Source organism: Rana temporaria, chromosome 7 (genome assembly GCF_905171775.1).
Source record: "Rana temporaria chromosome 7, aRanTem1.1, whole genome shotgun sequence".
NCBI lineage: Eukaryota > Metazoa > Chordata > Amphibia > Anura > Ranidae > Rana > Rana temporaria.
The window spans coordinates 3433147-3451054 of record NC_053495.1 but is presented as its reverse complement, the minus strand read 5'-3'; positions in this window follow the sequence as shown (position 1 = coordinate 3451054).

Below are 17908 nucleotides of genomic sequence, written 5' to 3'. Positions count from 1 at the left end.
ATTTTGGCCTACCTGCATATTTTGATCTTACCCAATATTAACCTGTCCAGCATGCTATCTTCGGGCCAACCCCCACCATGCCACTTTTTTTTTTTTTTTTCTAAAAACAGTTTTAACACCCCCCACCCCCCCTTCAAAGTGTTTTTGTCCCCATCAGAGGGCTGTGGAGTCTCTTATTAATTAAGTGGGCCTATATATTTGTGCCCCGAAATTCTCCCTTCATAATTTGCAAATGCTATTTTAAAAATGTAAAGTTGCACAAGGATGCTTGTAGGATTATGTTTGCAATGTTTATGTGCCAAAGTACTAAATCTCTTTTTTTGTTTGTCCCCACAGCTACCCTCCACACCACAGGAATGGCAGTCTGTGGCTTCCCAATTTGCCGAGCGGTGGGATTTTCCTAACTGCGGTGGAGCAATAGATGGGAAACACGTCCGCATTGTGCCCCCACCCCACTCGGGGTCCTACTATTATAATTACAAGGGTTATCATAGTATCGTGTTGATGGCGGTGGTGTCGGCACAGTATGAGTTTCTATATGTGGACGTGGGGAAGAACGGCCGGATGTCAGATGGGGGAGTGTTCGCACGGACTGATTTCTATGATCGTCTCCAAACTGGTGGTCTGGCATTGCCACCAGATGAAGATAATGTGGAAGGACTTCCGTTTGTGTTCCTAGCGGACGAGGCTTTCGGCCTTGGACCTCACCTAATGCGGCCTTTTCCCCAGAGGACCCTCACCTTAGAGAGGAGTGTGTTTAATTTTCGGTTGTCCAGGGCTCGGAGGGTAGTCGAGAATGCCTTTGGGATCCTCAGCAACCGGTTCCGCCTGTTCCTGACATCGATACATTTGGCGGAATATAAATTGAACACCATTATATTTGCCTGCTGCATTTTGCACAATTTTCTACGCAGGCACTCCCAGACGTACCTAGCCTCCATGGGCTCTGAGGCAGGACTACCCTCAGAGAACATTCCTGGCCTGGACACTGGTCGCGCTGGCTTGGCCCCCCAATCTGCTCGTGAGGTACGCGACAAATATGTTGAGTACTTCATGGGTCGGGGGGCCATTGCTATGCCAGATCATATTTCTTTCTAATTCGGCCCCCAAAGAAAGGAATATTCTCACAACTAATAAATAATTAGACCATTGGACTTTATACAGTTGTTTGTCATTACTGCTTTTTCTCTATTTTTCTGTCTTCCAGGTTATCTCCAAAAATCGTGCACTTCTAGTGCCAAATTTACTTACTCAGATGTATTAACTAACCACATTTGCACATTATTCACTCATCTACTAACTGGGTATTCAGTCTAGAAATAAGAAGCCACTCATTTTTCTGCTTTTGATGTCTCATATTTTTTTTTTTAGTTTATTCATTTTTTAACAAGAAATGTGTATTTTTAGGCAGAAAACATTTCCTGCAAATTCTTGAGACAAAATATTGGCTTTTAAATATTTATTTTTTTGTCTTTATTGACAGTGATTATCAATAATAATGATCGAAACACAATGTAAGACTAATTTCACTGAAACTATACGCAAGAATTTTTGGGCTTGTCATTTGTTTGTGTCTAATTTTTTCAACAAGATTTTAACACAACACAAAATTTTTTGAATTTTTAACCAAAATTAGTTAACTTCTTTCTTTAGGTGAGATTTATTGTTCGTTTTGTGATCTGAAACTGGAAACATTTACAAACCAAAAAAGATCAACACCAAACAAAAATTAAAAAAAATAACAGCAGTCAGTCATATGGATGGTGTGCTTTCACACTGGAACACGCCAAAATTTCTAAATGCACACATTCAGTGCAAACTCGCCAAATGTCATTGGTTAAACAGACAAATGGCCACATGTGCTATCTGACATCATGGGTGATCAATGTCTGTGTTTTGTGGGAGCAAACCCTTCCTCTCAACTACTTGAGGATCGAGGAGGGGTTTGTACCCACAAAGCACAGACAATAGATAGTCTGTGATGGCAGCTAGCACATATTGGCACACTGTGTGTGCATTTAGAAATTTTGGCGTATTATAAAGTACAAAAATTAAAAAGGGTTTTGTGGGCGGGGGATGGGCGGGGGATGGGCTTCTGTGGTTCAGTCTTTGACACGGCCCATCATGTCCATGATATTTTTGTAATTTTGGTTGATGACTAGCATCCTTTGTCGCATGTTCTCCATTTCCGTGCTACACTCTGAAATGACATTTCGCACATTCTGCTCCATGACTAGCATCCTTTCCTGCATAATGTCCATTTCCGTGCTGCACTCCATTAGTTGCTGTATAATGATAGAAGCACTTGCACGTGAAAAATGTGCTACTCCATCTTGATCCCCTAAAAAGAAACAAATTGGCATTCAAAATATGTAAATAATTTCCAGCCTATCTGCATATGTTTGGCCCTATTAATATAGGGGTGACACTGACCTGATGGCCTGATAATTTCCACATCCCCAATTTCTTCATCTTCTATCACTCCTCCTTCTTCCACCACCTCCCCATCATCTTCTATCACTCCTCCTTCTTCCACCACCTCCCCATCATCTTCGACTCCTCCTTCATCCATCAATCCACCTTCTTGCAATTCGCCAAATTGTTCTTCCGCCACTTGCCCTTCATCTGATACAAATTCTAAGTCCAAAATAACTTCTTCCTCCTCTCTTCCTTCCTCCTTTCTTCCTTCCTCTTCTCCTTCCACATCCTCTTCTCCTTCCACATCCTCTTCTCCTTCCACATCCTCTTCTCCTTCCACATCCTCTTCTCCTTCCACATCCTCCTCTCTTCCTTCCCCAGCCTCCTCCTGCTCAACATGTGGAGGTGTTTGATTTTCCGGGTGTCTGGCCCTCTCTGCCTCCTCCAATTGCTGGCGTCTTCTTTCCCCTATAAGAAATAATAAAAAACAAAAGGTATACTCATCAGCACACAGATATTGGATATCATAAATCGCACACATTGCATAGACGATACATTTATGATGATTTTTGGTTGTTTATTCTTTCAGCAATCCTCCATTTTTGGCGTAGTTCTAGGCCAAGCTCTGATCCTGCCCCTTTTTTGCAAAGAAGTGACACAAATGGATGTCACCCCAAAACATTAATTCTCGTCGACCCTCCAAATAAATATACTTAGATTTTTGAGACACAGGTGCTTTGCATTTCAAGATGTTAAAACATCAGCTTTATTTGCATTTTGGAGAATGAATCTTGTTTGCCTGTCACATTCACTCAATTTAATTTCTGTGATTTTGCTAGTCAACAATGTTGGAAAACCAAGTTTGGGGCCAGTCAGCCATGTCCAGGTGTGTTGTTCCTGGAGTAACGTCACATTTTTGCTAAACAATGTCATATTACGCGTGTTTACTATTTCACAAAATTTGTTTAAGGTTGTTATTTGACATAAACACAATACAGTATCTACACATGTTCAAAAGTACAAGCAGGCCAAGGAGGCAGATGTGAAAAAATACATGTCAACACATTATTGCAGACATTTCCCCCCCCCCCTTAAATAATATGGACTTACTTTTACGCAGAATTTTTTGTATCTTCTTCATGTGATGTGGCTCCCTCAATTTTAAATCGGACCAACGCTTCCGTAGTTGCTCCTTTGACCTGGTGACACCAAACATTCTCCTCATTCTCCTTGCCACCTTGTCCATTATGTGTGACTTCCTACGGTTCGGTGTTTTGTAGGGCCCACATTCACCATCATAATCCTTCCTCCTCATGATGTAAACCAACTCCACCATTTCTTCGAACGCCATATTAGTGGCTTTATATCTTTTAGGCCTGGATCTGGACGGTCCAGCCTCTGTCCCTTCACTTGCGCCATGAGAGCTCCGTGCCCGCTCGTGTGACATCGCCATCTTTCCTTCCCACAGAGATTAGGGGCGTGGAAACGAGGAAATGTCCCGTCAGGGGCGGAGATGAGGGCGGGGATTATTGCATATGCGGAGTGTCGCGAATGCCAACAACGTATTGACGTACGTTACGCAGAGAATATTCGCGCGATTCCAGAACCTACACAGTTCACGCCATATTTACTTTTTCAATTGATTAGGGGCATGGCAAAGGTGACGAGGGCGGCGTTTCATACATACGCGGAGTGTATAAAAGGCGCTTGACGTGATTACGTAGGTTACGTGTTAATTCAGCGAGCGGAAGAAACGAGGATTGTGAGAGAGGCAGGTAAGAAATTTAAACATGGGATCAGCAGCGGGCTCTAAAATGTAGAGCAATGGGATGGGGGTTTGGTCTGTTGGTTGCACAGTTTTATTAAGCTATTATGTCTCTTGGATACCAGAATGTGATTTTCATACCCAAATGCTTTTGTAGACATCACAAAATAGAGAGATCAAAAATGCTGTGACTCATTATCAATTATGTAGGGTGTATTCAGATCAGGCCAAGTATTGTTCTGTGTTGGTTGGACAGAGGTCATTAGGAAGTTTCTTTCATGTAATCAATGCTGAGGGGCAGGATATCTACACATGCAATAGTGCCTTGATGAATGCTGTCATTTGTAATAATTGTGTATGGTTGTAGATTTATATTATTTCCTGCAATGTAACCAAAGGGGCGGCATGTATAAAAAAAATGTTATCTAAAACCAACCAATGGGGCAGAGCTGGCCAGCATTTTCTAAACAAGAGACACTGTGTTTGTATTTCTATATAGGTACTACTTTTTAAACAACATATTCTATCAATGTAAATGCTGAGGCTTTTTTTAATTGTGTTTTTGGTTTCTTTTTATTTTTTCAATCTAGAAAAAAAAAGAGTAAATCCTAATTTCCCAATGGATCTCCTGCAGAGCCAAGACATTATCCAGCATTTGCTGGATAAATTCAGGGAAATGCCCATCCTGTGGGATTCAAAGCAGGACCATTATCATAACAAGGACGTACGAGCGGCAGCACTTGAACAGCTAGCAGCATACATGAGGACATGGGTGCCAGAATGCAGTGCCAACATGGTGAAGGATAAACTTGCCAACCTCAGGGGCACATATAGGAGAGCGTACAAAGCTCACCAAAAGCAGCTAAGATCTGGAGCAGCAGCAAGACCACCAAAGGAACCCAAGCTGTGGTATTACAACCAGATGTCATTTTTGCGGGATCAACTGGAAGGCAGGGCATCAATGTCAAGTCTGAATCCCAACCTTTCCTCCACGCTACCTCCCAGCGGGACTTCCCCAGATCACCACAGCCCTGCAGAGTCGGATGAAGAGGGCCTGGCTGACAGAGAGGCAGATCTGCGCCTCTACGATGATGAGGTATAGTAGTTTCATAACTAGTTATGTAATAATCTTAATTATTGTTTGATTCTTGACTTGATATTGGTTAATAAAATACAAGCTGGGAAGTAAAAATCTAAAATCGTGGGCAAACAAATAGGTGTCAGGGATGACAACTGCAGGGGTCAGAGGGTGAGTCTGTTTTCAAGTTTAAATTCAAGGCAAAAAATAAGATTCAAGCATGAAAATGTGAGTGAGTATATTCCTAAATATATTACAACATGTCCCTTTTTTTTACACAGGAAGAAGAGACCAGCCAGGAGGTGGCAGATCCTCTCCTCACTGTCAGCCAGGACGAAGGGGTCAGTGGCAGCCAGGAGGAGGCCGGGCCCAGTGGCGTTCAGCAGCTCCCCAGGACAAGCACCACCAGCCAGGCTCCTCCCCTTTATATTAGGCCACCAGGCCGTAAGAAGAAATTGGGGGCAGTGGAGGAAGCCAGCCTGAAAATGATTCAGGAGGCGAGTGCCATCATGAGGGCCCCCCTCAACCCCACTGAGGCCTACAGTGCCTCCGTGGCACATGACCTCAATAAAGGCACGGAGGAGCAGAGGCAATTGGCCAAGGGCATCATCAACCAGGCCCTTTGGTGGATGCAGAGGGAGCTGCTGACCCCAGACACTGGGCTATGTGACCCGGCCCGGCTTGCTGAACATCATACTCCTGCTGCCACATCATCCCCACCTGCAAGGGCCCAGGGAAGACCCGCTGGAAGGCAGCCTGGAAGGAAGGTTGCAAGGAAGAGGAGACGTTGATGCCCTGCCTTCCATTTGATCCCCCACAAATGGCATCTTGTTTGGACTACCACAGCTTGGGTTCCTTTGGTTATGTGCTGCTGCTTCAGATTTTATTTTGTGTGCTTTCCTGAGGTTGGCTAGTTTATCCTTCACCATGTTTGAAATGCAAGTCTGCATGTATGTTGCTAGCTGTTCAAGTGCTGCCATTCTGTTTTTGATCCTTTTTATAATTTGCTCAAATAAAAGCCTTTTTGTTGATTTGAAAAACGTGCCTATTGTTTGTAATACTGTGGGTATTATTTTAGGCATCAAACATTACAAACAAATAAAATGTTTAATCTAAACTATTCACTAACTCATGTGGGGGGGGGGTCATTTGGTGTGCCAACATGGTAGACAATTTAAACAACCTTCAAAAAAATCCTGTTAAATATACAAACAAAAGCTAAATCAAAACTATTTCCTATTAAAATATTCTAAATGGTGACATAACTATAAACACCTAAAGAAAGTGGGAAAGATAACCATTAAACATTAAAAGCAAAAAATTTGAAATGTGGAGGACCACTAAAAATATGATACGTCGGGCCAATAAAAGTTTGCAAAAATCTTACTACATCACAGCTAACAAATGTCACTTTTCAGTATGGAACAACTCAGTTGAAATAACATGAGCTAAATAACTGATTAGTTATAGCAAGAGAAGAATGAATAAAACGACGGCATCAAGCATTGGTTATTGTGTGTTTTGCTTCAGTGTTCTATTGCTAGAATTAATCTTTCTATTGACGAATGTGCCATATCCCAAAGAAACGTGAGTTTTACCTGAACGAGCGCTCCCGTGGCCTCATTTAGTCTGAGCATGCGCGGGGTTTTTGTACGTTGGTTTTGTGTACTCACCACCAAACATGTACGTTCGGACAGGATTTGAGCGGACGGTTTTAAAACAAGTTTGGAAATAAATGTCTGCTGAAAAACGGCCCGGCGGGCAAATGTACGGTGAAATTCTGTACGCTCGTAACTACACACGACCAAACATGTATGCTGAAACTGGTCCGCGGGCCAGTTTCAGCAAACATGTTTGGTCGTGAGTATGGGGCCTAATAGACACAGATCGCTATTGTCACCGTCATGTCGAATCTTCTATCTATATCGAACTGCTGTCGCAACAAAACGAAAACAAAGCATTTTTTTTTATTTTGGATCATTCAGATATCGAATTCTGAGCGTTCATTATCGTTAGTCCCAGAAATTGGGACGAAAACGAATGCACATGTCTAATCAATAGCTCTGTGGCATATGGAGTGAGAACAAACACAATGGGGGTGATTTTTACAAGGAAATTTGGCCCAGAGCTTATAAAAAGTGGCAAGGTTTCACTTCGCAAATAAAATCCCAAGCACACGCAAGGAAAAAAAATCCCTGAATTTTTGCTTGCACGTGATTGGATGATGGGAGTCGGCAGAACTTTATCGCATTCTCTTCATAGCTCCGGGGCAAATTCCCGTACAAAGTACAAAGTCTATTTGTCTTTAGTAAGTCAACCCACAGAGTATCATAATTCATTACTAAATAATTTGCCAAAATCTGTCATAGGCATCTACCACAGATTATCAGTAAAATTACCGTATGCTTGTTTCTCGTGGAATTGTTAGCGGATTAATTGGATTTCTTTTGTCTTTGTGGTTAGTGCGGTTATTATGATTTATTTGTTTAGCTAATGACATGACAGCTTGGTTTAGATTTATATCACTCCGGAATAAAATTCCCCTGGAGAAGTCAATTCTGTTTCTAACAAGAAAAAGATATCGATCTTTGGAAGTTGCGTCACTGTCTGCTTCACCGGGAGAGTCACGGCCGTGTTTTCCAGGAGCATCGCGGAACCTTTATAGACCTTGGCCCGGATTCAGATAGGAGATATGCCGTCGTATCTCTGAGTCCGGCCGTCGTATCTATGCGCCCAGGGGCGTTGCTAGGTGCCAAAAAGATCAGGGGCTTCAGCCCAAAGCCAAGCCGGCACCGGGGGGGGGGGGGGGGTCTTCGGGCGCGGTTGGTGGAGTGGCGCGGGGTGACTCACTGACCTGACTCACTGACCTGACCCACTGACCTGACCTGACCCAGAGCCTATGATGGACGTCACACGTCCTGCGTCCCACCATTGGCGCTGCAGGCTCCAGAAGGCGGGGCAGCATTCGATCACATTGTTAGCCCCGAGCGTCTGGGAGTCAGGACCAATCTGATGCCGAAAGTGGCCGAAGGTGGCCGAGTGAAGCCGAGTACTGCACTCGGCGACACTCGGCCGCACTGGGCCACCTTCGGCATCAGGTCCTGGCTCCCAGATGCTCGGGGGTAACAATGTGATCGGATGCAGCATAGACTCTGGGCTTTTCGGGGACCCATTCCGGGCTCCAGCCCCCAAGCCAGGCCCTAACGACGCCCCTGTATGCCCCTGATTCAGAGAATCAGTTACGCATAGATATCCCTAAGATCCGACTGGTGTAAGTGTCTTACACCGCCGTATCTTAGGCTGCATATTTACGCTGGCCGCTAGGTGGCGCTTCCGTATATTTCCACGAGGAATGTGCAAATTAGGTAGTTACGCCAATTCAGAAACGTACGTCTGCCCGGCGCATTTTTTTACGTTGTTTACGTTAGGCTTTTTTCGGCGTATAGTTACCCCTGCTATATGAGGCGTAGCCAATGTTACGTATGGACGTCGTTCCCGCGCCGAGTTTTGAAAATTTTACGTTGTTTGCTTAAGTCGTTCGCGAATAGGGCTTTGCGTAAGTTTCGTTCACGTCGAAACCAATGAGGCTTTGCGGCGTAATTTCAAGCATGCGCACTGGGATTCTTTCACGAACGGCGCATGCGTCGTTCACAAAAACGTAAAATACGCGGGGTCAAGTGAAATTTAAATAAAACACGCCCACAACATCCCCATTTGAATTAGGCGGGCTTACGCCGGCCCACATACGTTACGCCGCCGTAACTTAGGGCGCAATTTCTTTCTGAATACGGAAGTTGCGCCCAAATTTACGGCGGCGTAATGTATCTGATATACGTTACGCCGGCACATAGATAGAGCATTCTATCTGAATCTAGCCCAGTCTCTTCAGGAAGCAAATCCGTAAAACTCCTTGGGCCAGATTCAGAAAGGAGATATGACGGCGTATCTCTGAGTTGCGGGGTCGTATCTATGCGCCTGATTCATAGAATCAGTTACGCATAGATTTCCCTAAGATCCGACCGGCGTAAGTCTCTTACGCCGTCGTATCTTAGGCTGCATATTTACGCTGGCCGCTAGGTGGCGCTTCCGTATAGTTACACGATGAATATGCTAATTAGGTAGATACGCCAATTCAGAAACGTAGGTCCGGCTGGCGCATTTTTTTTACGTCGTTTACGTTAGGCTTTTTCCGGCGTAAAGTTACCCCTGCTATATGAGGCGTAGCCAATGTTAAGTATGGATGTCGTTCCCGCGTCGAGTTTTTAAAATTTTACGTTGTTTGCGTAAGTCGTTCGCATCTAAAGCATTGACGATTTGCGGTGTAATTTTGAGCATGCGCACTGGGATTTGTTCACGAACGGCGCATGCGCCGTTCGAAAAAAACGTCAGATACGCGAGGTCACAGTTAATATACATAAAACACGCCCACATCATCCGCATTTTAATTAGGCGGGCTTACGCCGGACACACATACGTTACGCCGCGTAAATAAGGACGCAAGTGGTTTCTGAATACGGAACTTGCGCCCTAATTTACGGCGGCGTAACGTATCTGAGATACGTTACGCCCCACCTAAAGATACTCCAAAGTATCTGAATCCGGCCCCTTGTCTGCAATTAGAATGTTATTTGTGACCTGTCGAAAACCTTCACAGCTCTTGTTAGTTCCTGTAGACCAGGGGTGCCCAACCTTTTGAAGAGAGAGGGCCACTTAACCACTTAAGACCCGGACCATTATGCAGGTTAAGGACCTGGCCCCTTTTTGCGATTCGGCACTGCGTCGCTTTAACTGACAATTGTGCGGTCGTGCGACGTGGCTGCCAAACAAAATTTGGCGTCCTTTTTTTCCCCCACAAATAGAGATTTCTTTTGGTGGTATTTGATCACCTCTGCGGTTTTTATTTTTTGCGCTATAAACAAAAATAGAGCGACAATTTTGAAAAAAAAAATAATATTTTTTACTTTTTGCTATAATAAATATCCCCCCAAACATATATAAAAAAACATTTTTTTTCCTCAGTTTAGGCCGATACGTATTCTTCTACCTATCTTTGGTAAAAAAAAATCGAATTACGAATTACGCCCCGAAATTTTGATTTGTTATTTCATATACCATCCGCATACTGAACGCCTCCTGGTGGCCATATTGCATTTTACAGAAAATGACAGCGGCTGCACATGGAAAAGGAAGGTCTTTTTTAATAGCATTCAATTACATCACAGCTTGTGTAGCAACGCTGGTATACGCTAGAATAATATTTGTGTTTTATTTGTTATTTTTTTCCCCCAGGAGAACGGAGTTACCATTTAAATTCCATCCACTCTTCAGTTGGGTCACAATAAGTAGAGTGACATCTAGTGGCCTTGTTTAGCTAATGTACCTCATTGTAATTATTTGATTAGAGCGCCTGGTGCTATTACTACTTTGTATATATTTTTTGTCTTGTATCGCTTTTCATTCATCCCCATATGTGTACATTAGTGACATCTAGTGGTGTAATGGTGCCAACGCGTCTTACTGTTCCTATTTTTATGTCCTTAAAGTGGAGGTTCACCCTTTAAAACAATTTTTGACATCACACGGAGTCGAGCCATCCCACCGACACAATGCCGGTGTTTTTTTTTTTTTCTCAGCACATACCTCGTTATCACGATTTTCACCTCACGGTGATCCCGCGGAAGTGGGCGTTCCCAAGCACTGCCTGTGATTGACAGGCTTCCGAACGGCGCATACTGCGCGTCACAGGTTGCCGACAGAACCCGAACGTCGGTGCGCAGGCGCCGTATAGAGCCGCACCGACGTTCGGGTTTTTTCGGCTACCTGTGACGCGCAGTATGCGCCGTTCGGAAGCCTGTCAATCACAGGCAGTGCTTGGGAACGCCCACTCCCGCAGGATTGCCGTGAAGTGAAAATCGCACATAACGAGGTATGTCCTGAGAAAAAAGAATAACCACCGGCATTCTGTCGGTAGGATGTCTCGACTCCGTGTGATGTCAGAATTTTTTTTGAGGGTGAACCTCCGCTTTAACCACTTCAGCCCCCGGACCATTTTGCTGGTCAACGACCGGGGGGCCACTTTTTGCGATTCGGCACTGCGTCGCTTTAACTGACAATTGCGCGGTCGTGCGACGCGGCTCCCAAACAAAATTGGCGTCCTTTTTCCCCCACAAATAGAGCTTTTCATTTGGTGGTATTTGATCACCTCTGCGGTTTTTAATTTTTTGCGCTATAAACAAAAATAGAGCGACAATTTTGAAAAAAAATGAATATTTTTTACTTTTTGCTATAATAAATATCCCCAAAAAATATATAAAAAATTTTTTTTTTCCTCAGTTCGGACCGATACGTATTCTTCTACATATTTTTCGTAAAAAAAAAATCGCAATAAGCGTTTATTGATTGGTTTGCGCAAAAATTATAGCGTCTACAAAATAGGGGATAGTTTTATGGCATTTTTATTAATATTTTTTTTTTTTTACTAGTAATGGCGGCGATCAGCGATTTTTATCGGTACTGCGACTTTACGGCGGACACTTCGGACATTTTTGACACATTTTTGGGACCATTGTCATTTTTATAGCGATCGGTGCTATAAAAATGCACTGATTACTGTAAAAATTTCACTGGCAGGGAAGGGGTTAACACTAGGGGGCGGGGAAGGGGTTAAGTATGTTCCCTGGGTGTTCTAACTGAAGGGGGGCTGGGACTGACTAGGGGAAATGACTGATCGCTGTTCCTACATTGTATGAACAGACGATCGGTCATTTCTCCCCCTGACAGGACCGGGAGGTGCGGGTGTACACCCACAGCTCCCGGTTCTCGCTCTGTAACGAGCGATCGCGGGTGCCTGGCGGTGATTGTGCGTGTCGGCACCAGGGGCGAGCTGGAATGCGAAATGACGTATAGCTACGTGATTTCGCGCAGCCGAGCCGACCTTTCGCCGTATAACTGCGGCGGCTGGTCGGCTAGTGGTTAAGGAGGAGGTCCGAAAAAAAAAATGAAAAATTAAAAGCCAGCAGCTACACATACTGCAGCTGCTGGCTTTTAATAAATGGACACTTACCTGTCCTGCTGTCCCTCAATGTCGGCAGTGGGGTTTCCGGCGTGAAGCCAAAAGGCTGCCACCATCATTGCGGGTAAGGGAACTCGGCAGTGTAGACTTTCGGCTTCACGCCAGGAACCCTACTGGGAGGCCCCGCTCCTTTCTTCTATTAGCCGGGCGGCCAGGGGAGGAGGAGGAGGGAGCCCCGCGGTGACGTCACTGGCGTGTCACGGCCGCGGCCGGACTCCCGGAAGTGGGAAAGCATACCTGTCCCCCCCTACCCCCCGAAAGGTGGAAATTGTGGCACCGGAGCGGGGGGAGGAATCCGATGGGTGGAAGTTACCAACCGGCTTTCAGCTGCTGCAGAGAGCAGCACAGGGCATCTTTCTGTAATTGCCCCTTCTGACCGACCACACCGATTCCTCCTGATGTTCGGGCTCCTCTGTGTGCCTGGGCCCCCTACAGGAGGGCTGGTGGTCCCCCCTATCAGCGGCCCTGTACATACATATACTCACCGGACACTTTTTTTTGGTCCCCCTTGCTAGTAGCGGGTTGGACCCCCTTTTGCCTTCATTCTCCGTGGCATAGATGTAACAATGTGTTGGAAACATTCCCCAGAGATTTTACCCCTTTCCAAATCCCCCTCCCGACACAAATCTGCATCCCCAATCTGCCCTTCTAGCATAACCCCCCCCATTCCAAATCCCCCTGTCATCACAAATCCCCACCCCAATCCCTCCTACTAGCATAGATCTTCTCCCCTTCCAAATTCTTTTTGTAGCCCATATACCCCCCCAATCATCCCTACTAGCACAAATCCTCCCCCCCAAAAAAAACAATTTCCCTTCCTTCTAGTACTAATCCCCCCTCCCTCCATATCACCTCCTCTAGCACAAATCCCCCCCCCCCCCAAAACAATTTCCCTTCTAGTACTAATCCCCCCCTCCCTATCACCTGTTCTAGCACAAATCCCCCCCCCAAAAAAACGATTTTCCTTCTAGTACTAATCCCCCCTCCCTCCATATCACCTCCTCTAGCACGGTTTTCTTCCGTCCGCAAAAGCGGATATTTGCGGACGTGGATGGTTGCGGACGTTAGCGGATGCTCCATCCGCTAACGGACGCAATCCCATAGGGATGCATTACAAGTCCGTAAACGGACTTGTAATAAACGGACGAACGCCTTCCTCTGGATCAACTGTGGGTGAAGGATTGTATATATGGGCAGGGCAGCCATCACTAATTTTGGGGCCCCTTACACAGCTTTGGGCAGGGTTCCTCTCTCCTGCCGTGAGATGATTGGGGGGGGGGGGGGGGGGGCACGAAAGTGTCATCCCTTCTCGGGGGGTGCTGACGAACAAAACAAGTCAAGTCGTCTCCTCTTCTCTCTCCTGCCGGGAGTTAAAGGTGGGGAGTCAGATAAAAAAAAACGGGGGGGGGGGGGGGGGGGGGGTTAGCATTTACGGGCCCCTGCCGCGAGTTTCTAAAGGGTCAAATGAAAAAATAAAAAAAAAAGCCGGGCCCCTGGGGATGATTAGGCCCCTTGCAGGTGTAATGCCTGTACCCCCCTGATGGCGGCCCTGTATATGGGATTGCATTATTATTATTATGTTTTGGTTGAACTTGATGGACTTGTGTCTTTTTTAACCTGACTATGAACTATGTAACTCTGAATGCTATAGATTGGTACACATGACCCCTGCTGAGTGCAAATACATGGAGAGCATTGAGATGTAGAAAGTCATGGAGGGATGGACACGGACGCACACGGGGACATATTTCATCCCTCCGAAATGCGGAATAGTAAATATTCGCTGATCACGATGTACTGAAGATTCTGAGAAGGTATCATTTTGTCTTTTCACAGGTGTAACCTCCCCGGCCATGTGAAGTCTTTGTACATTCTGCTGTGAACCGGTCCGGTCCTGCATCTCTTTATATCGGAATGAATTAATTGTCACTCGTAGGAATACATTATGTATGAATGTGTTACACCGATAATGTAAATCACTAGTAGCGCTCACATGCTCTCGTGCTATTGATAGCTTGTCATCAATCTGGATTATAGCCGGATTATGGCCGGTGATTGCAATGTAATGAATAACCTCCATGGGGAAATTCCTGCTCACCCTAATAACACTCCATGGGCCCATTTCCATGTCCTGGATGAGCGCCATCACACGCGTCAACAGACACTTTATATGCATGTTTTTTTTTTATTAGTGCATTACATATATTGAAGGGGAACACATTGGAGCGAAGGTTCTCAAGGGCACATAAACTCTTCCAAAACCTTTCCTGCCCCAAAAGTAAAGAATAAAATCATATTCGTGTTCGGATCTGGGCAGGGCCATGGATAAGGGGGTACCACCAGTCCTTCTGTACGGAGCCGTGAATAAGGGGGTACCACCAGTTCTCCTGTACGGGCCTTGGATAAGGGGGTACCACCAGTCCTCCTGTACAGGGTTGTGGATAAGGGGGTACCACCAGTCCCCATGTAGAGGACTGTGGATTAAGGGGTACCACCAGTCCTCCTGTACGGGGGCCATGAATAAGGGGGTACCACCAGTCCTCCTGTACAAGGCCGTGGATAAGGGGGTACCACCAGTCCTCCTGTACAGGGTTGTGGATAAGGGGGTACCACCAGTCCCCGTGTAGAGGACTGTGGATTAAGGGGTACCACGAGTCCTCCTGTACGGGGGCCATGGATAAGGGGGTACCACCAGTCCTCCTGTACAAGGCCGTGGATAAGGGGGTACCACCAGTCATCTTGTACAGGGCTGTGGCTAAGGAGGTACCACCAGTCCTTCTATAGGGGGCCGTGAAAAAGGGGGTACCACCTGTCATCCTGTACCGAGCACGGATAAGGGGGTACCACCAGTCCTGCTGTACAGGGCTGTGGATAAGGGGGTAACACCAATCCTCCTGTACAGGGCCGTGGATAAGGGGGTATGACCAGTCCTCCCGTATGGGGCCTTGGATAAGGGAGTAGAACCAGTCCCTCTGTATGGGGCCCCAGGCTAGTGAGTCCCCATCAACATGGGCACAAGGTGCTTTGGAGCCCCCTGCCCCAAAGCACCCCCCCCATGTGGCCTGGTATGGTTCAGGAGGGGGCACTTGCTTGTCCCCTCCCTTTCCTGACCTGCCAGGCTGCATGCTCGGATAAGGGTCTAATATGAATTTTGGGGGGCCCATCCCATTTTTTTTGGCATGGGGTTCTCCTTAAAATCCATACCAGACTGGGGGGCCTGATTTGCTTTGGGGGGACCCCACGCTGTTTTTTTTCTTCATAATTTTAATTGCCGGCATGTTTTCTTTACATTTAGCTGTCAGCGGGGGAACCCGTTGAAGGCTGATGATGAGTCATCTGTTGTCTCTGTATGCGTTATTTTACTGCATTGTTTTAGCGTTATTTAACTCTTAGTGAATTGACCCATTAGTGTCATTGTTCTACTGTGAGGTATTTAGGAGTCTGGGTCCAGTCAAGCTGATATGGTGTTCCAAGAAAACAGATATGGTGTTCCAAGAAAACAGAAATTAATGTCTCTTGTAGTTATTGAAGTTCTGTGGAATTCTAGTTTATACCTGTGTAGCATTACCCCCAGTAGTGCTGCTGGATTCTTGGGGCGGCGTGTTACCTCGTGGCTCCTCCGAATTCTCTAGGGGTGAGTGATGCGTATGTGCATAAACAGAAGTAAAGGAATGTCCACAACAGGTGCTCTTTATTACCCAGCCGGGTAAAAACAATAAAACTTGTGGTGAGGAAAATAAAGTTGAAGGGAGAAAGAATAGCGGATTCACGCGTAATGATAGGAAACTGCAGGTGGCAGCTGCAGGTTATGACAGGAGGGGGAGAGCACAGCATTGCACACCTCCTCCCGGCTCTGTAGCCTGTAGGTTTTGGGGGGGGGTATTTTGGTTAGGGAAATGAGAGGGATTTGCCCACCTGTACCCTGCCCTGGTGAGCCCTGTGCTCAGTCTTGCTGACCCTGTCCTCTGTCCTGCTGACCCTGTGCTCTGTCCTGCTGACTCTGTCCTCTGTCCTGCTGACCGACCCTGTCCTCTGTCCTGCTGACCCTGTCCTCTGTCCTGCTGACACTGTCCTCTGTCCTGCTGACCCTGTCCTCTGTCCTGCTGACCCTGTGCTCTGTCCTGATGACCCTGTCCTCTGTCCTGCTGACCCTGTGCTCTGTCCTGCTGACCATGTCCTCTGTCCTGCTGACCCTGTCCTCTGTCCTGCTGACCCTGTGCTCTGTCCTGCTGACCCTGTCCTCTGTCCTGCTGACCCCTGTCCTCTGTCCTGCTGACCCCTGTCCTTTGTTATGCTCACCCCTGTCCTCCATCTTGCTGACTCCCTTCTCCTCTGTCCTGCTGACCCTGCCCTCTGTCCTGCTGACCCTGTCCTCTGTCCTGCTGACCATGTCCTCTGTACTGCTGACCCCTGTCCTTTGTTCTGCTGACCCCTGTCCTCCATCTTGCTGACTCCCTTCTCCTCTGTCCTGCTGATCCTTGTTCTCTGCCCTTGTGACCTCTGTTCCCTGCCCTGCTGACTGTCCTTTGGAGGAAGAATGGGAAGATATGTGCTAGGAGGGGGATTTATACTAGGTGGGAGGGCGGAATTTGATTAAGAGGGGGAATGGGGGGATTTGACCCCCTGTACCCTGACCTGCTGACCCCTGTACACAGCCCTGCAGATGCCCTGTCTTCCATCCTGCTGACTCTGCCCTCTGACCTACTGACCGAAATCCACTGTCCTACTGACCCCCTGTACACTGCCCTACTGGCCCCCTGTCCTCCATTCTGCTGACCCCTTTTCTTCTGTCTTTCTGAATCCTGTACACTGCCCTGCTGACTCCTATGCATTTCCCTGATGACCTTTCATCCTCTGCCCTCCTGACATTTTTTACTGTCCCCACGTCGAACAGGCTGATTCTGTGAGTACCATTGGACGTTCTGACGTTGACTCTGCAAGTATCATTGGAGGTCCTGGTAGGGACTGTATGGGTATCATTGAAGTACCGGCTGGGGTTCTACGAGTACGATTATAAATATTGGCAAGGATTTTGCACGTACCATTGGAAGTCCTGGCAGGGATTGTGTTAGTATCATTGGAAGTCCTGGAAGTGTTTCTGCAAATACAATTGAAAGTTCTGGCAGAGATTCTGCTAGTACCATTGGAAGTACTGGCAGAGAATCTATGAGTACCATTGGAAGTAATGGTAGAGAATCTATGGGTACCATTGGATGTCCTGGCAGGGATTCTACAAGTATCATTGTAAGCCTTGGAATAGATTTTTTGAGTACAGTACCGTTGGAGGTCCTGGCATTGATTCTGTGAGTACCTTTGGAAGTCCTTGCAGGGGTTCTGTGGGTAGCATTGGAAGTTCTGAAGGGGATTCTGTGCATGCCATTGGAAGTCTTGTGGGGGTTCTGCAGGTACCATTGAAAGTCCTGAAAAGGGATTCTATGTTTACCATTGAAAGTCCTCACAGTAATTTTGCAAATACCATTGGAAGACCAGGCAGGATTTTGTAAGATTGAATTGGAGTCCTGGCATGGATACTGTGGGTACCATTTGAAGCCATGGTATAGATGCAATATACTGC